General features: G+C 34.9%; 1 protein-coding gene across 1 annotated transcript in view; it reads right to left on the reverse strand.

The window, feature by feature from the left end:
- The window catches only part of LOC138703658 (GTP-binding protein Di-Ras1), a 1052070-nt gene that overhangs the window by 927362 nt on the left and 103360 nt on the right, over positions 1 to 21348 (reverse strand). The window contains exon 2 of the mRNA XM_069831720.1: positions 8467 to 8498. The gene's annotated coding sequence lies outside the window, so the exon portion shown is untranslated. The remainder of the gene's footprint in view (positions 1 to 8466; positions 8499 to 21348) is intronic.

Genomic DNA, 21348 nt, shown 5'->3' on the forward strand with positions numbered 1-21348 from the left:
CTACTATAATGAAACAAAAGGAGGTATAGACAGCATTGATCAAATGACGCGACATCACTCTGTGAAGCGGGGGACTAGAAGGTGGCCGCTATCTATATTTTTCACCTTGACAGATACTGCATGTCTCAATGGTGGAACAATTTTCATGAAAAACAACCCCGACTGGAATAAGAAGAAGCATAATGTAAGAAGGCTCTATATGCTAGAGTTGGGCCAACAACTAGTTAGGCCAGTTGTGGAAGAGAGAGCCAAGAATATTATAGGTTTGCAAAAGCCTATCATCTCTGCAATAGAAAGTGTTCTAGGGAAAACGCTTCCCAGTACTAGTGTAGTTGTTACTTCTGGTGCATCGTATTCACGGGGAAGATGTCATCTCTGCTTGAAGAAAAAAGTTCTAAAAGGGAAAAAGACAAAATGACAAAAGTGTCTATAGTTTCCTGCAGGTGCTGTAAATATATTTATTCCACTCATTCTGCAAAAACAATCATATGCACCAATTGTGAAAATGAAAGTGAAAGTGAGTGAAAAAAAAGCTATTGACAATTGAGCAATTTGTGACTTTGATTTTTAGTTTTGTTATTTGTGGTCTACAATAGTTTTGTTGATTACTTAGTACAGAAAAGCCTGAAGTTTAAAAAGTCAAAGCATTAGCCTATATGAGAAATATACGCTTTTATAAGACTATTTTCAAAAACTCATATACTGTATGTGTCTTTTAGAATGTTCCTGATATAGAAAATTGTGTAGTAGGCTAAATATTAAAATAATGTTTTGTTCATTACTTAGTATAGAAAAGTCTGAAGTTTAAATATCCAAAGCATTAGCCTATGTGAGAAATATACGTTTTTATAAGACTATTTTCATAAATACTTATACGTGTGTCTTTTTATAATGTTCCTGATATAGAAAATCGTGTAGTAACATAGTAAAGTAATTCTTAGTCTATTAAAGATCAAAACAAAGTGCGGGCAATTTTTGCCCCCCCTTAGCCATCCACGTGACAGATCGAAGCTTAGTAGTGCTAGGGTTAATGTAGAAGATACCCTATACACAGAGTTATACAGTGTGAAGAAATTATTATTATTTGGAACATGTAATAAAAAGCTATGTTCTTTTATTTATATAGGATCTTGAGCGTACAAAATAAAGTTTCTTGATGCTGTTATGATTCAAATACGCGAGTACATAAATAAAATAAATCCTTTAGTGATAAATTTGTCGTCAAGGAGAATAGGGAGGCCACGAATTAAATATTCATACAGAAAGCCCATCTGAAACAATTGAATAACAATGATTTCGTCCTGTTTTTAAGCATGACGAATCTTAACGAAAGAAAAGGAATTAAAATATTGATGATGATCGGCTATGGTGATGGAAAGACAATAAAAAAAAAGGGGTAAGTTCATTATTTAATTAAAGGCATCCAAAAAGAGACGTTACTCATTTTACGTTAACCAAAATTTTTTCAAAAGTTCAATACAACTGCAAGTGTTAAAACCAAGCAAAAGTCTGGGAAGACCAAAACATGTTACAGACACTGAGAAGCTATCGATATTTTATTAGAGGTACACCAAAACTTAATTTATCTACTCGTTAGATTGCAGTTTCAACCAAAAATCGATATGCATCTTAATGAACACTTGAAACCCATACAAGATACGTCTGCTGCAGGAACTCTACTTACGTAGATGGCTTTGATGGAAGAACTGAGTGTGCTAAACCCTTCAAAGGACATGATCAGCTGGAACACCGACCTAGTAAATAAAATGTTATTCACTGATAAAGCTACTTTCTATCTAAAAGGTACTACAAATCGTCACAACTGCGCTCCAGAGAATTTACACTGGCTGAAAGAACAGCATACACAATGTTCACAAAAGATAAATATGTGGGCTGGTGTAATTTGCAGTAGGATTACAGGTTAATTTTTTATAGAGGGACAACTTAAATTCAGAACTATATCTAAACCTTCTGCAGATTAAGTACCATAATTTCAGCTTGTGGTACTTCATTTCCTGGACAACGAAGAAGAGTTCAAGACGAGGTCTTATTCCAATAAGACGGTGTCCCTGGACGTTATGGAAGGGACGTGGTGAATTACTAGAGCGAAGAGTTTCCAGAACGGTTGATAGACAGAGGCGGAAGCATTGAATGCCCCCCAAAAATCCCTTAATCTCAACCAATTGAGGCGATTACGGGAGTAACAACCTAACGGTTTCTCCGTTCTCAGCATGTATTTAATTCTTAACAACACAACTCCTTTCCGAAATAGTATAACGATACAAGTTTGGGGAAGTGCTTTTTACAAAATCGAGAATCAGTAGATCATTTAAATAGTTAATTTAGAGATCCATTATGTTCTCTTAAACTAAATTTATTACAAAAAAATCACTGCAGAGCATTACTGAAAAAGAAGACAATAGAATGAATGCATAAAAGCTATTTCATTATCTAAATGCACTAGATTTACAGTTAACGTATCTAGATACATTATACCATATTATTCTGTTTATGAACTTTTTAACTTTACAAACAAATTTAATGCTTTTATAATGTTTTTATATTGTTGTATGCTACGAGTATATTAATTGTATTGCTTTTGGAAATGTCAACTTCAATTTACTATACTGATTGATTTATTTATTTATTTACTTATATTTAATGTGCTGTACAATAGCCAGAGGCCAATTACAGTTCAGCACAAACAATACAACAAAAACATTAGCAATAAATTACAATAGAAATACAAAGAAATAATTAAAATAATGGCAATTAAATAAAATGGTAATTACAAATGAAATAATGGAATTATATAAATGAAGAATGGAATCATATAAAATAGTATTACAAAGATATACAAGATTATAATACAACGACAATAATGACATTGAATGGACGGAATAAAATGGATGACTAAACTACATAGCATAATGACGATTAAAAGTAATTGTATTTGAAAATGAAAGGCTGGAATCAAGTAAATTAATAAACAACAAAATGATATAAAAGGTAGCGAGAATAATATTAAAATACATATTCAAACAAAAGACATAAATGAAACTGATATAAAACTCCAAAGCATATACTACACATTAAATGGATCCAAGTTAGATTCATACAGATTAGCATATTTTATACATCTGCAGATAATAATAATAATAATAATAATAATAATAATAATAATAATAATGCCAATAATTATAATGCCAATAATAATAATAATAATAATAATAATAATAATAATATTTCTTACGTTTAACATAGATACCCTTTCCTACAGACTTGCAATCTAATACGGTATAGAGTAGAATATGCACTATACAGTAAATATGGACCCAGAATAAATTGACAAGCGCTTCCCTATACTTTGGACAATGAAGAACTTTACTTCGTAACTAGTCATCTAGGTAATTTCCTCATATTAACAAAGTAGAGAAGTTATAAAGTCAATCAGGATTATTACTTACTTGCAAATGGCTTTTAAGGAACCCGGAGGTTCATTGCCGCCCACACATAAGCCCGCCATTGATCCCTATCCTGTGCAAAGATTAATTTACTCTCTATCTTCATATCCCACCTTCCTCAAATCCATTTTAATAGTATTCTCCCATCTACGTCTCGGCCTTCCCAAAGGTCTTTTTCCCTCCGGTCTCCCAACTAACACTCTATATGAATTTCTGGATTCGCCCATACGTGCTACATGCCCTGCCCATCTCAAAGTCTGGATTAATGTTCCTAATTATGTCAGGTGAAGAATACAAAGCGTGCAGTTCTGCGTTGTGTAACTTTCTCCATTCTCCTGTGACTTCATCCTTCTTAGTCCCAAATATTTTCCTAAGAACCTTATTCTCAAACACCCTTAATCTCTGTTCCTCTCTCAAAGTGAGAGTCCAAGTTTCACAACCATACAGAGCAACCGGTAATATAACTGTCTTATAAATTCTAACTTTCAGATTTTTTTGACAGCAGACTGGATGACAAAAGCTTCTCAACCGAATAATAACAGGCATTTCCCATATTTATTCTGCGTTTAGTTTCCTCCCGAGTGTCATTTATATTTGTTACTCTTGCTCCAAGATATCTGAATTCCTCTACCTTTTCAAAAGATAAATATCCTATTTTTATATTTCCATTGCTAATTTTTATTTTTACTTTCACATTACATGACGTGGTACAGAGAAAACATCGATAAGCTGGAAATCTGGATATATAAACTTTCATGGAATTAATAAAAATTAATGATGCCAAGAAAAGCAACGTTTTCGGGGCGCCATTCCTCAGTTTGTCTGTATGTCTGAGTCTTTACCTCCACATAATCTGCTAGACGTACATTGTTAATATTCATTACACAAGATGCAAGAGACACAAATATGAAAATATTTTTAGAGGTAAATACATAACCAATAAAATAATTCTCTATCTTCGAAGTTATTTTATAGATATGAAAACATACCACGTTTATTGTTTCATTAATAATTCCGAACGATCTGTTTTTCCATAGAACGCCTGGCTAGTTAGGAGGAGATCCAGGCTTGCATGGATTTTATATGGTCCAGGTTTGTCATAAAGGTCATTATGCCTTAACAGATAACGAAATAATAAACATGTATCCAAACACAAACAGGTTTTGTGATATTTTTTATCTAATACATGGCACTAAATTCATTATTTATTCAGTACCGTAACACTTCGAATTTCAAACACATTTTTATTCTCATAAGGAACAAAGACTGCTATAAAACAAAAGCATTGAAAGTGATGTTATCTAATTTATCAATATGTAAAAAAAAACTTTATAAACTTTATAAACGATTAAAAGAAAATCACTTTTAAAAATTAAACATATGAAAACAAAAAAAAACCTCTCAACTGTTGAGATAATGTATTATGTTTTAACTAATATAAAAATTAATAGTGCAATTTCATCACATTACAAAAGGGATCAGTGTCATGTTGCCGTATACGACCTCTATTCGAAGATGAAGTGACTTCCATATCCTTGTGTTTTTTATGCACAGCAACGAACATTTCTCTGTTTGGAATCAGATGAGTTGGACATATTTGCCGATACAGGAAGACTGTCATCAATTGAGCAGTTCAGAGCAGAAGTGGTGTAAGTCAAAAATGTATAATGAGGTTTAAAGTAAAAATTCTGTAAAATACAGCGCAAAGTAGCAATTAATATGTCCTTCGTGCTATCCACTGGCTACTAATAGTTTAAATAAATTTGAATATTCATTGCTACTTTGCCCTGTATTTTACAGAATGTTTACTTTAACCCTCATTACCCATTTTTGACTTACACCACTTCTGCTCTCAACGGCTCAATTTATTTTCGCAATAGATATTTTTGGTGCTAAAATAGAGTTTCTTCTTTAGATTGCATTAGTTTAGTTTTATTTAAACTATATATAAAATCCACGGCGCTACAGCTCATGAAGGACCAAGACTGATCAGTCGGCTGCTGACCTCGCGTCCACATGCCGAAGCAGAGGTGAACGATCATCCAACCAGAATGGAGGTATCGTGTGATTAGCACGATGATCCCCCCAGCCGTTATAGCTGGTTTGCGAAACCGGATTTTCGCTACCTACCGTAGTTCCCCAAGTCCATCACGATGCTGGGTGGGCACCGGTCCCATACACTGACCGAAATTTCATGAGAAAATGTCTTTCCCCATGGGGATTGGAACCAGCGAGCATTCCGTAACGCGAGTCCTAGGCAGGATGCCTTAGACCACGACGCCACGGCGCGGTACATTTAAACTAATTATATAATTATGTTAAAATATCATCGTACTGTTTCAGAGGAAGAAAGACATCAATATTGATGAGATATTTAAAAAAAAATAAGAAATCAGTAGAAGTTTCTCTTCTGTAAATTTTCTGGTAGAATATTTGCGTTGTTGGAAACATAAAGTGAACATTTCACAGCACAATGTGTTATTTTTTCATTCCGCTCAGTACAAGTGCAATAATACAAACTCTTGTCTCTATAGGCTGACATTGCATAATATTTTTGGTATATGTAGCATTACATAAATTTTAATTTGTGGAAATATCCTCTGCGTTGACGATTGCGTTGTACTCACATAGTACGTACACTCACATGCATATACACCAGACCTCAATTCCATCCGTTCAACAACTTTACAGCTAAGCGGTTTTAAGTTTAACGCATAGACATCGAATTATTCATCATCATCATCATCATCATCATCATCATTTGGTCCGTTCCTTCTCAGAGAAATTGATCTTCCCATCTATTATAAGGTCTACCTATACTCCGTCGTCCAACTGGGTTTAGTTCAAAAGTAATTGTGGGAACCTGTCTTCTTGCATTCGTTCAGTATGTTCTTTCCAGTCTTCTTTATATTGTAATAATTTATCATTGAGGTTAAAATCTTAAGTTCAGGACGTATGTCTTCAGATCTTTTATGATCTAAGAGAGTAAACCCCGCAACCGATCTCGAAAATCTCATCTCTGCAGCCTCTATCTTCCTTCTGTCTGATTTATTCAAAGTCCAGTTCTCGCTGCCGTATGTGAGCATAGGGATTGACATAACCTTATAAAATTTAAGTTGTATGGACTTCAAAGTTTTACGTCCTAAGATCCTTCTTATAGTGCCACACATTCCTTGGAACTTATTCACTTTATAAGTTATATCATTTTTCTGGCAGTATGATACATTGCACCCTAGGTAATTGAAGGAGTTAACTTGTTCGATTTATTTTACCTTCTATGACTATTTTAGCTCTTAAATGGTATTTACCTATGAAGGCCATAGTTTTGGTTTTGGCTGATGATATCTTAAAATTATATTCTTTTACTAGCCGTACCCGTGCGCTCCGCTGCACCCGTTAGAAATAAATATAAAGTAATTACATAATTAAAATAGGACATTTGAGCCAGGGAACATTCGTGTTTGATAGAAGGATAAATCGTTTAATATGTTACTGAATTTAAATTGTATTTCAAATATTAAAATGCGATCATTTTGGTCCAGAAACCACTCATTTGGTGCAATGACAATTCCTTTAACATGTTTCTTAATTGTTATTACCAACTGTTTTTGGAAAAGCGAAAATTAACAGAAAAATTTTGGCTACAGATTTATTAGGCTATTATGTTTATATTATATTATATTATATTATGAAAAAGTGTGTTGATAACGAATGTACTCGAATTAGGAAGTTTTTAATTTGTTGTGGAAGCTCTTGAATCTCAGGAGGAACAACTTTTACAACAGCGCAACATAATCTGCTTGGCTCATTACCCAATTTTTTTGCATTGCATTTATTGCATATGTATTTTATGTATTTTAACACGATTCAATTGAGTATAGTTAAAATTTGAATTATAAAATAATGGATTGCTAAGCTAACGTAATATTACTGCATACTAAATCAATACACTCTCGTTGTTCGTTAATTCTCTGAGATAAAAATGAATATGTTCATAAACATTATTATAAGAAATACAGGAAATGAATATACAGAATAACCTATCAACTTTTCTGTGCATAAGAAGCTATTTTAATCTTACCTGTCCTCAATTCACTCACAAGTTACTGTAATAACATTATAGCATTATGTCCAGCCAGAGAAACTACACTTTCCAATGATGAAATAATAATTAATTATACAAATCGGTTAATTTAGCTTCTGATATTACTTCATACAAACACAGAAACATTGTCTGTAGGCTATGTTTCATAGCTTTCGATTGTTGTGTCCAAGGCCCCTTATAGACGAAGTCATTTGTTTTTTATTTCAATACACCGCCTTAGCTGGCAGTTATTTTAATTTTAAAACTAATTTATCTCATTAAATATCAGTCGTATCAAAATTTTTCAGAGAATAAACCTTATCAGAAATCAGTTTTAAAGACACTTTTGTTATGTAACATATTTCACAAAAATCAATAATCATCATCATCATCTGCATTACGGTATGGACCATAAGATCAGTTCCACTCCAAATCAAAACTGGTCAATAATAAGCGAGATATTTCGATTTATTTAATTCCGGCCTCCTTATAACCCCTCTTTTAAATAACGTATTTTGAATGCCATATAGCCTATAATCTAAGTTACAACGAACGTAATTTATATTCCAATTTTCATCGAAATCGGTTCAGCCATTATCGCGTGAAAAGGTAACAAACATACAGACAGACAGACATACAAACAAAAATTTCAAAAAAGCGATTTTCGGTTTCAGGGTGGTTAATTATATATGTTAGGACCAATTATTTTTGGAAAATCGAAAATTACCAGAAAAATTTCGGGTACATTTATTATTAGTATAGATTATATTTATAAGTTTATTTGTTGCTAATTGCAAACCGTCTTATGAATCATTAAAAATGATCAGATCATCAGCAAACAAAATAGTATTTAAAATGCATCGAATTATTCAATTCAATAAATTGTTAAAATTAAGGACTTCATTCTTATTAACTTACCACCTACGTTGTCCTCGCAAACACCAAGAATCCTGAAAAAAAAAAAAAAAGGAAACAGAATTACTTTTACATCCACTTCACCTGATTAACAAATTTTCAATTAAGAAATACAGATAAATTAATGTGACTATTATACTTTTACTACGTTACACTACTTTTTACCAATAAGACGGTAGGAAATACGTCTTTCAACCAATTATATTTGCTTATCGCTATTAATTTTATCACCTAGCATTTGTTTAATTTTATCACTTCCCTAGAATTTGTTTTGTTATTAATTTATTATACTTCCCTAGCATTTCTTCTTTGTTTGCCAACATTTAAAACTGCAAATTCTTTACGATACTATAAAACATGCTTTGCGATCCTCATTTGTTTATCGCAGAGACAGTCAACTGAAAATTGCGGCTCGGTTCAAAAATGTTGGTGAAGCTAAAATTAGTGAAATAGAATTTTAATAAGTCAATACCTATTTTATTGTATTAGAGTACTTTATTTGTTCTAATCTGTATATACTTTCTTCTGTTTTTATCACCTTCCTACCATTTGTTTCTTTGTTTGCCAACATTTGAAACTGCAAATTCTTTACGATACTATAAAACATGCTTTGCGGTCCTCATTTGTTTATCGCAGAGACAGTCAACTGAAAATGGCGGCTCGGTTCAAAAATTTTGGTGAAGCTAAAATTAGTGAAATAGAATTTTAATAAGCCAATTAATATTTTATTGTATTAGAGTACTTCATGTCTTCTAATATTTATATAGGGTAAAGTTGCCTAATGTCGTGATACCCCTAATTCTGTGATATGTTTTTTTTTTCACCGACTATCATGGGATTGGATATCTTGCTTAAAAGTTCACCGATGTTCATTCATTCATTTATTTTATTCCATAGATCTTACATGAGCAATGAAGCTTTAAGATGTGGAACATGTCAACATTTTACAATATTACAATTGCAATTTTTACAAATTTTTATAGTTTTACAATTTAGTAATTTTCTACAATTTTTACAATTTTGTACAATTTTTTTACATTTTGGCGAGATGTAGTGAGATGAGATGAGGTCCGAGGATTCGCCAAAATATTACCCGGCATTTGCCTTTTCGGTGGGGGAAACCTCGGAAAAACCCAACCAGGTAATCAAATCAAAGGGGGTAATCAAATCAAAGGGTTTGATGCCAAGGACTCGCCATAGACCATCCGGCTTCAGTCCCACGGCTGGGGAAAACCTCCGAAGAAACCAAAGCTCAAAAGCAGCTGAAAGATGCATTCTTTCGAGGAAGATGTCTCGCGCTATGATCGAGCGGGAAACCTTTGACTGATATTCAGTTTAAAAAAAAGTATCACGGGATTAGAGATATCACGGTATTACCTTACTTTCTTCTAATCGTGTAATAGTCAGTTAAATCTCACTCGAGTTTTGATTTTCTCTAGATAAATCAAAACCTCTAGTGAGATTACTGTTGATAACATCTACTTCGTTGGATACTGTTTGTTAAATTCAGGGACATCATTTTATTTTTACTTCAATTTTTATTGTACCTGAGCTTTTGAATGTACTTCACTCCCACTTCTTCTACTAATGAAGTTCAACCGTCCTCCACACAGATCCAAGACCGCATATACAGTCATAGTAGCCTTACGGTCATTGTAAACAGTACGTTCCAAAAAAATGTTCGCGTTTTCCAGTGATGAAAGAGCTTCCAATATTGAATCATTTTCGCATAGGTACTGTCGTCCATTTGCCTACGTCGTATCCCGGTTTCCCCCACCAGCTTTTATTCGCCAGGTAGTGGCTGGGCTGTCTTAGCTCTTTTCTGAGAACATTAATTTTTGTTAGGAATTGGACGTCTACGTAATATTATACCACTGTTTAAAATAACTGAAATAAAAGGGCCTTGTTAAGTAATTAACTGTCACGTGATTTCCTCCCTTTCTACGACCCTACGACATAAGCACTAGAACGGACAGTAGATAGTATATCTGAGTAATTTTATCTTTTCGGATCGAGCAGAAGTGAAGATTGAATTTACAGTACGTAAGGTACTCTTTTATAGAGTAGGTACAGAATTATTTCGACATGAGTTACTAGTACGAAGGACGAAACTGGTAATTGGGATTAGGTACAATAATCTATAATGTGATAATACGCACATTAGAACTGAAGCCTGTATCGAAATGAACGGCCACCATTTTCAAGAATGTGTTTAAATATCCATATTATGATTATTTTTCAATTTAACTTCATTCTCTATATTGTACGCTAATGTGCTGTACACAGTATATTATACTCTGCATAATGAATACGTCCGAATGGATAGCTCAGTTCGTGAGTAAAAACACACATTGTTAATACTGTACTGTATTTTTATTAAATAAAAACCTAATGGAAATGATCAAACTCAAAACGCGATATTTCTTAGTTTACGTAAATGGATGAACTACTTTTCTTCCCTCCTATACCTAGTAAAGTGATTTGTTTGTATATCACGCCAGTATCATCGAACTCCAGTCGTGGAAGGAGGTAGCAAACGGCGTTGATCCAGAGGTAAAGCCAAGTTAATATTAAAATATCAGTAAAAATAAAATGATGTCCCTGTAATTTCACATTTACTCAGAATATTTCTGTACTAACAAAGAGAGTTTCATGAGCACTTTTCTCTCGCGTTCTTAATGTTTGCGATGAGCTCCAAGGCCTCTGTAGGCTTGAGCGGAAATTGAACTACTTACAAGTTCAATGTTCAGAGCAGTGTTGTCTATTCTCATTGATCCGTGGAAGATTTGATTAGAGTAACGAAGCGTAAGAGACACAACGGAGCACGCAAAATCTCAGAACAGAACCTGCATTATATCTTCCAAATATTGAAGAAGTTAATTCTCACACATACCAGAATGTCTCAAAAACATTATTGTAATAATAATAATAATAATAATAATAATAATAATAATAATAAGAATAATAATAATAAAACAAAAATATTTACAATAATGAAATAAATACTAAGACGGATAAAATAAAATATAAAACCACTTAGCGAGAGTTAACACAACTTAAATAAGCATACAATAACCGGAAAAAATGACGAACTCGAAAATCAACAGAAAAGTTCGTTGCATCGCAGACGACAGCAACCGCCGTATTGACATTGTGTTCTGCATTATTGGATACATTTGGAAAGTATGTATGTATGTATGATTTTACAGTTTGAAACACTTAACACAGTATGGTATGATCAATGTAGATTTAGTCGTGTTCTCCGTCTTCATACAAGCAGTTACGATTAATATTTAAGAAATGTGACGTTGGAGTTTTATATTTTTTTTTGTGAGTAAAAGCATTTCTATTCAAATCTCTCTTTCATAGCTCTTTCTATTTGGCTCTCCCCCACAAAAAGTTAATAATAAAGAAATTTAAGAAATAAATTCAATAGCGTAATAAAAAGTATTAAAATTCTATAGAAATAAAAGTTTCAGTATTCTAAAAGTTACTTTTTATTCCCTTTGAAATTTTAACACAGAAACTCAGCACTAATTACGTTCGTTTCAATAGAACTCGTAACAATACACCGGCGCTGTAATCACATTTCCAAGCACTTCTACAAATTTTATAACTATACTCTCAACGTGTACAATTTAAGACGTGATTGTGTACAGTTTGTACCTGTACAATCAATTGCGATGCGTGAATTGCCTGAATTTTAATTGTAAGCTTTATAAATAATGATATAATTTTGACTGCGTCGTAACTTTTCTTCTGTTCATTCACAAAGAACTGCTGTGATCAACATTCCACGCTCATTTCCAATAACGATCACAACCTTTTTATTAAAAAGCATTTTATTCATTCCGTTCCACACACTTCAGAGTAGCAACATTTTTCAAAGTCGTTCAGCAACATCGAAACTTTCGACGGATATGCAGTACAAATTATTTGCAATGACGTAATCCACATTTCTGTGGCTCCAAGACAAAATATGACATATCATTGCTTACTGTTATTGAGGAGCGAGCATTTAAAGTTTGAACGACTGTATAAAACCATAGTAAACATATTTCATTATAACAGATTAGAGAATAGTACATTAGGCAGTTTTTAAGACGCGAGTATGTTTGTTTATGAAACTCGCTTGCGCTCGTTTCATAATTTTCATACGAGCGTCTTAATTACCATTATAGGCAAGTTTCATACGACTTTTTATGCTCGACCATATTTCTAACTTGAAATTATTCGTAAGTTTTCATGTTATGGTTATGTAAGTGACAAACGGAACTGCCCTGAGTTATGAGATGTGCGCAGACGCGAAAGTATTGATTTTTTTCCTAGGCACGAGTATCATTGACCTTGATATAACCTAGAGAACATTAGTCTTGATATAACCTGGAAATTGATTTAGAATTGAAAAACGAGATGACAAATTGAATTTATTTGAATATTATTTGCAATTAACGCTAACTATTATTATAGTAACAGAACATAACCTTCTGCGACAGTATTGGATTTCCAGCCTTCGTGACTTTTCGCTAATTGTCTTTCGATTGCATATCCGAGAATAATCGATACTGGCGGGTTTATAACGGTACAAAGGTGATTTGTCATTGGCTGAACAACTGAATTATAATGAATAGGTGTACTTTAATGAGGTGCATTAAAGGGCTACTACCAGGTGTATAATTACTACATTTCGGCATGGTCGAGCATAAATAAATAATAGGCATATAAATGTCATCTTTTGCTTCAGTAAAGATACCATCGGGATGCACAAAATCGCAAAATCTCATTTCGCCAAAAAAAATTGAGGTATCACTTTAGTCTTGAAACTACAGATTTGTGTAGAAACATATCCTTACATATAGCTCTGACCAAAGTTTAGAGTTAAGGTAGAATTAGTTCTGTGTTATCTGTCGTAATAGATACATATTTTTATATGTCGGCCTCGGTAGCGTAGTCGGTATAGCGCTGGCCTTCTGTGCTCGAGGTCGCGAGTTGGATCCCGGCCCAGGTCGATGGCATTTAAGTGTGCTTAAATGCGATAGGCTCATGTCAGTAGATTTACGGGCACGTAAAAGAACTCCTGCGGGACAAAATTCCCGCACACCGGTGACGCTGATATAACCTCTGCACAGTGGCGACTCGTGATATTTTTTGTATGTAGGATATGAGATTGACGACTGATGGCCAAGACAGAAACTAATATTATTAATAATAATATATTAGTAATAATAATAATAATAATAATAATAATAATAATAATAATAATAATAATAATAGAGCATGCAAAATCAATACAAGTAGGCCTATGTTAGTCTTTGACTCACCCAATTTATTTGTAGTGAAGTTCGATTCTCCTCCCCATTTTACTTGCGAAGATGCCTCCTAAGCCATTGTACTGCCCGATATTTACCGATGCTCCGTGGTACGTTTGCGCAATTAATTTCTTGCTACAGTTAAATTCTTCTAAATGATGAAATAAAACTTCAGATATTCCTTCGGCTGTCCTGTCATCTGAAAGTCCTGTTAATTCTTGTATTTATTATAGCTTATTTTATTTATTTTCATGTAATATTATTTTTAGTCATTTTATTTTTATATTATATCATTTTAAATTAGTTATTATTTCGTTTATTCTATTCTTTTAAAATGACCAATGATCTGCATTTAAGAAGGCTACAAGGGTACTTGAAAATTCTTATTGTAGTCTCTGACAGGGTCTCCACCACCCAGAAAGAAGGGTCGTAGTATTAGGATACGCGGTCATATCCTCAAACGCGGTTAAACTCAAGCCATACCCCTCTCTCGCACTCTCCCCTGTCCCCTAACTTCACAGCTAGAAAAAACCGTTTGCTGTCAGATATTTGGATGGTTCCTCGAAAATTATTTCTGAGCTGTGCAGTGGCGACAACTCACGACAAAAATTGGAAGCTTAAAGGAAATAATTACGTTGGGACGCATTGAAAATCAAAATCTGTAATTCAAATGTTTTCTGTCCTCAGAGGCACGAAATTAAACTGTAGGATCATCCTCATATCCTTCATGGAGGAATCGCCACTGGCTCTGCAATTGCGAACGTCGTTAAATAAACCATTTTTTTTTTTAATTTATATATTTATGAGGTTTTTCTTAGTAAATCATTTCTTTCAAGATATTTAAATTTTACATTATAGTTTAAGAAGATTATTTCCCCCCCCCCCATCTTCATATTAATCACGTCCAAAGTGTTAAAAAATAAAGAAGAATGATTTTTTTATTTAAATCAGATTATTTGATTTAAACCGGATATTTTTATTATTGTGATGCATCTAAGCATATATGATATTTCCGGACAGTAACTCTACATTATCATTTTATGAAGAATGAATGGAGTGGAGAAAAATTCTGTCTGGGGTCGGGACTCGAACCATGGTTTTCAGCTCTACGTGCAGACACTTTATCCACTAAGCCACACCGGATTCCAGTTCCGATGCCGGATTGAATCCTCTCAGTTTAAGCTCCACCTCTTAGTTTCCCTTTAGTTGCCAACCCTCATGCACTGTGTCACAGATGTGTGACAGTGGCACAATGTCCAACACACTATGTGCAGAGGTGCACTCATTACGAGTGACTAAGTGACCGGGATCCGACGGAATGATCGCCGTGAATATTTACGCATATCACATTATTGTGATCTACCGAAGTACGTACAATTGATCCTCACTACTTTTCCCGCCAAGCGAGCCGCCACTCCTTCTAGCTATCAGCGTATTCCGAATCTCACCGGACCGGTGGACATCAATGACGTCACGCTGCAGCAGAATAGGAACAAAACTACTGGAAGGTTCAATGGCTATCATGGCGGCTGTACAAGTTGTTATTGTGCTACGCTAGCAAGATTTTGCGAAATTTCCATGCTGTTATCTCGTTCAAAGAAAAGAGAGCATAAACAATTTATTTCTTGAACCGGTAGTAATAATTGGTCCGTTGACATGTTCGCTCATAAGCCATTAACATATTGTGTTTACGTTGTGCTCATTACAAACAATACAGCAGAACACACCGCCATGACACAACAGTGCACGATGTCATTCGTCTGCTAATTCCCGCCCTATACAAGAACCAATCAGATCCACTGATGGCGGCTGATGGAGACTGCCACCACCTCTGCAAGCTGGTGGCACCGGTGCGACACCGGTGGAGCATCAGTGACGTCATCGTTGAAATTCGGAACACCGTGATGCCATCGGATTGCTCAGTGCTGAGATTCGGAATACGCTCTAGCAGTCGTGACAGCAACTTACGCTTAGCCAAGTAATATTACATTTGGAAGTGGATGTTACAGATGAATTAATGTCCTTCATTTTTTAAGATTCAAAATAATTGATATTTGTAAGTAAAAATATTCACTTGAACTGTAATATTGCTAATTGTTATTAACCCAATCTACTTAAAATAAATGACACAAAGAATATAGTAGGCCTACAAGTAAAAAGTTCGTTGATTCTGGAGCTGTGCAAACTCTCAAAATATTTATTCAACAATAGCTCCTTGAAAAACAAACATTAACAGCTGATCTGTCTATGAGTAAGCACAGTACTACAAACTTTATGGAAAGAAACTACTCATTATCTAGCCAAGACCACCAGATTCAATGCCCATAAAATTTGTAAAATATTTTCCTTTTGAAAATAAAACATTAGAATAACTAATTTAGAGCTTAGAGCTTTAGAGTCTTTAGAGCTCTTGGGGAGAAATCTATGATTGAATGAATGAATGAATGAATGAATGAATGAATGAATGAATGAATGAATGAATGAATGAATGAATGAATGAATGAATGAAGAGAAGAAATTTATTTGTAGCAGAGTTGAAACCAAGGAGACTTCTTCATAATTCCAGTGAGATACGAGGGTCATACTGAAAGTCATGAACAACCCATAGTTATGAATCTTAATTTTTACTTTCTAGACAAACCAGGTACATCATCTTAATCTACAAACTTTTGTCACTTTTCAACATAGTCTCCATTTCTTTGCACACATTTTTCCCGCTGATTCCGTAAGTTTGAAAATTCCCTTGCTGTAGAAGTCCGTTTCATCTTCTCGAAGACACTGACGCACTGCTTTCCGGGTGCCCTCCAGCATCTCGTAGCGTTGGCCTCGCAGTTGCTCCTTTACAGAACCGAAAAGGTGGTAGTCGGAGGGTGCCAATTCGGGACTGTAGGGAGATTGCGGAAGAGTCTCCCATCCAAATGTTCTGATTTTCTCCACGGTGACACGATCAGTGTGAGGCCATGCGTTGTCGTGTTGCAGAATGATCTTCTTTCCAGGGCGTTTCTCGAGCAATGCACGACGGAGCTTCGAAACTGTCTGAATATACAGTGCGTTCGTAGCTCGGCCGGACCAGTCCAAGGTTGCCGCGAATAGACAAAATGAAGAAAAATACTGAAATGGGAAAATCTGATAAAAGGGAGTAAATCACGACTTTAATTTGATTCTAATCTATAGAGCGAATCAATTTGCCTATTTTATATTAAACATAGAAATACTTACAGAAAATACAGTCCGGTCGATCTACGAACGCACTGTAGCAGACATCATTTATGGTCGGTCCAGATTCAAGAAATTCACCAAAATGCATCCCAGAACTCATCTCTTTCCTTGTTGCGTTCCGTGGAGGCTGTTCGAGGGCGACCGCTAAGAGACATCTTAGATGTTCGTCTTCCCTCTTCGAAATATTTCATCCATATCTTAACAGTGCTGGCGCCCATACACACATCTCCGTATGCACACTGAAGTCTGAGGTGAATTTCAGCCGCAGATTTTTCTCCTCTAATAATAATCCGTGGCGCTACAGCTCGTGAAGGGCTTATACCAGCGTTTCTCAAACTTTTTTGAAGTGAGGACCACTCTTTTAAGTCAGAACAGTTCCATGGACCACCTTACTCTTGTGCCCTTCATTTTTGTAGCATATTTTAATACTAGTATACTTATATTTTAAAATAGAATTAATTAATTATAATACTTTTGTAATTATATTTTTGTAGCCAATCAGAAGTAACTTCTAACAAATTCTGTGCATTGTTGATTCATCGCTTGCCTGTTAGCAGTTAGTTGTTTAAAATCTTTCTTATGTGGTACACGCTAGTAGTTGTCCATGTCTCTGTTAAATAGTGTCCATTATAAATAATGGAAAACTGCCTTTGATCCGGATCTTTGAAAAGAAAGGAACATGATGATACGCTTCATTTAGGCAGTGCTAATAGTTCAGAAGCTATATGTGAAGAAATATATTAATTACAGTGTCATTAAAGAAATATCTAGTCCTAGTGGTAGTTATTCAAATAAAAAATGCTTTCGTAAATATGACAAGAGTTATTTGGAACTTTGATTTACTTGGTGTGGCAATGAGAGTGAACCAAAACCTCGGTGCGTTGTTTGTTACGAAGTGCTTTCCAACGAGTGTATGAATCCCGCGAAATTGAAACGGCACTTAGAGACGAAACACAGAAGTGTAAAAAGTAAATCTGTGGGATTTTAAAATAGGAGGAGTATAAAATTTCTTATATCGTCATCTGGAAAAACAAATAAAAAAATTAATGCAAAAACATGCCCGATTTTTAACAAGTAAAGATGCAATTTGGCACGTTCTATTATTGGTGTACGACGTACAGTACGAGCCCATTTCAATGTGCAGACTGAGTGTCAGCGAAACTATTAAGAAAGTCATCAATACATGAAAAGGTTCGGTACTTTGGTCCTCTGTCATGAATTCGGGTGGTCTCTGGCTGGGTTACAGGTTCAGCACCAGATATCCAGGGAAAACATGGCGAGAAACACTAAGTTCATAGTTACTGAAAGTAGAATGGGAAGTGGGTAGACGGGTAGGGTAAGAAATTTCATAAAATATTAGTACTGGGAGAAAAAGTGAAAGACGATTGTTATGTGTAATTTTCAAACTCTGAGATTTTCAGCTATAGTGTGATACGCAATTGGTTTGAATATTATTTTTTCTTCCATCTTTTTTGAAGGACCACAAGAACAGAACTCGATGGTCCGCGGACCATAGTTTGAGAAACGCTGGCTTAGACCGACCAACCGGCTGCTGGCCTCACGCCCACATGCCGAAGCAAAGGTGGACGATCATCCAACCAGAATGGAAGTATCGTGTGGTTAGCACGATGATCCCCCCAGCCGTTATAGCTGGATTTCGCAACCGGATTTCGCTACCTATCGTAGCTCCCTAAGTGCATCACGATGTTGGATGGGCACCGCTCCCATACACTGGTCGAAATTTCATGAGAAAATTTCTTCCCCAATGAGGACTCGAACCAGCGCGCATTCTGTAACGCGGATCTTATGCAGGATGCCTTATACCACGACGCCACGGCGCGGGACTTTTTCTCCTTTAACAAGGAATTTAACGACAGCATGGTGTCGAAACGAACCATCGTTGTCGACCATTTTGCAAACATTGCCTGTGGTCACATGATGGAAGTTAATGATGTCAGAAAATGTCAATATATAGTGTAAAGTCTGTAGATTATGATCATATAATCGTTTTTGTTACATTGTCGAAATTGAAATTATAGCAATGTGTTACTTATGACTTTCAGTACGACCCTCTGTAGTATGATTATTATATTTTAATTTATTACAGTAGAACCTCGATTATCCGTCACCCTATTAAAGGCTGGTTCACAATAAACCGGGAACGAGAACCAGAATGAAAACGAGAAGCAGAGGACGTGAATATGAAAATTTTTTATTCACAATAAACCGAGAACGTAGACGACTATGCATATCGATATGTATGTCAATAACGATATGTAAAGTCGATATTACGCATTCTGATGTTATTTGTGTATAATTGACCAATGGCGTTCTCTCATGAGTACAAGGCAGCCAACATAAACACAGGTTAACCAACTTCGAAGTTTCAACTGAAACATTTCATTAGGTACGGTACTATAAATATGCCCATGCATCTTTATTATCACAACCTATTTTAAGTCTACCATAACGTAAAATAATTAGAGAAGAAACATTTGTAATAGAACAAAAATGAACACAACAGTAGTTATTGAATTGAAGCGTGAATATGTAGTGTGTAATACAACCAATACAGTAATAAAATATGATTCACTTCCGATCGGTGTTCAAAGGGGCAGCTATTGAAAGCCACGTATTCTCCTTCATTTTCTCATCTTTATACGAGGCGCGCCGCTTATCGTAAATGTGAGGATTTCAATATTAGAATCTCATGAAATAAAATTTGCTCCATGATGCAGAGCACAGAACAAAATAATGCATAGGTTACGTCACGGTTTTCTTGCTACAAAATATACGACGACAAAATAGCTTTTAGATGGCAATAGAATGAATCTAGTGGGCTGTGATCGGAAACGTGAACGCCAAAGTTGAAACTTGGCCAACTCTCCCTTCCCGATCCCGGGCTCCGGCAAGCTTTTCGTTAATTGTGAATGCTCACATTTAAATGTACACATTTTAACAATTTTACCTTATTCGTTTTCGTTCCGATTCTCGTTTCCGGTTTATTGTGAACTAGCCTTAACCGATTGGCGGATTATCCGACTATTTCTCGCTCTTTTTTTCCTTCAGAAATAAATAATTTGTAGGAAGTACTTTTTGTGCAAGTAGGTTCTACATATGTTTTTGCTAGAGAGTGTTATTGCAAGCCTTTATCGTTACAAAACATTGTCTACTGTTCAAATTGCCGTTCTATAATATAACTTGTATATAAAATGTCTTCCACGGGTGTTAACAGAAAACGTGTTGTGCTAAGTATCGAAAAAAAAAACGGAAATAATTTGAATGGTTTGAGAAAGAGAAACTGTGGCTCATCTCGCATCAGAATACGAGATTGGAGTTACAACAGCGCGATTTAATAAAAAATAACAAGGATAAAGTGTAAAAAATTATGTAAATCTACAACATGAGACCTTCTTTAGACTATTCCTATCTTTCCTGAAACAATCATTACAAAGGCTTCCTTGCTCCTTAAGAACCCGTCGTTGACAACCAGACTTAAACTAGTGAACTTCTGATGCACTATCTAGCGAATTAAATACAGGGAATAATTTTATTTTACTAACATTTCTAATATTAACCTAGCTATATCTTTGGATCAACGATTAAGAACCGGAAACACGTTTGCTACCCCCTTCCACGACTGAAGTTCGATGATACTGGCGTAATATACAAACAAATCACTTTACTCGGTATAGGAGGGAAGAAAAGTAGTTCATCCATTTACGTAAACTAGGAAATATCGCGATTTTGAGTTTGATGATTTTCATTAGGTTTTTGTTTAATCAAAATACAGTACAGTATTAACAATGAGTGCTTTTACTCATGAACTGAGCTGTCCATGCGGACGTATTCATTATGCAGTGTATATTATACTGTCTACAGCACATTAGCGTACAATATAGAGAATGAAGTTAAATTGAAAAATAATCATAATACGGATATTTAAGCACATTTTTTAAAATGGTGGCCGTTCATTTCGATACAGGCTTCAGTTCTAATGTGCATATTATCGCACTATAGACTATCGGACGTAATTCCAATTACCAGGTTCGTATCAGTAACTCATGTTCAAAAAATTCTGTACCTACTCTATAAAAGAGACCTTACGTACTGTAAATTCAATATTCACTTCTGCCCGATCCGAAATGATAAAATTACTCAGACATGCCATCTACTGTCCGTCCAAGTGGTTACGTCGCAGCGTCGTAGAAAGGGAGGAAATCACGTGACAGTTAATTACTTAACGAGTCCCTTTTATTTAAGTATTTTAAACAATTGTATGGGTATAATATTATGTAGACGTCCAATTCCTAACAGAAATTAATGTTCTCAGAAAAGAATTAAGACAGCCCAACCA

This window comes from Periplaneta americana, chromosome 7, assembly GCF_040183065.1.
Source record: "Periplaneta americana isolate PAMFEO1 chromosome 7, P.americana_PAMFEO1_priV1, whole genome shotgun sequence".
NCBI classification, from domain to species: Eukaryota; Metazoa; Arthropoda; class Insecta; order Blattodea; family Blattidae; genus Periplaneta; species Periplaneta americana.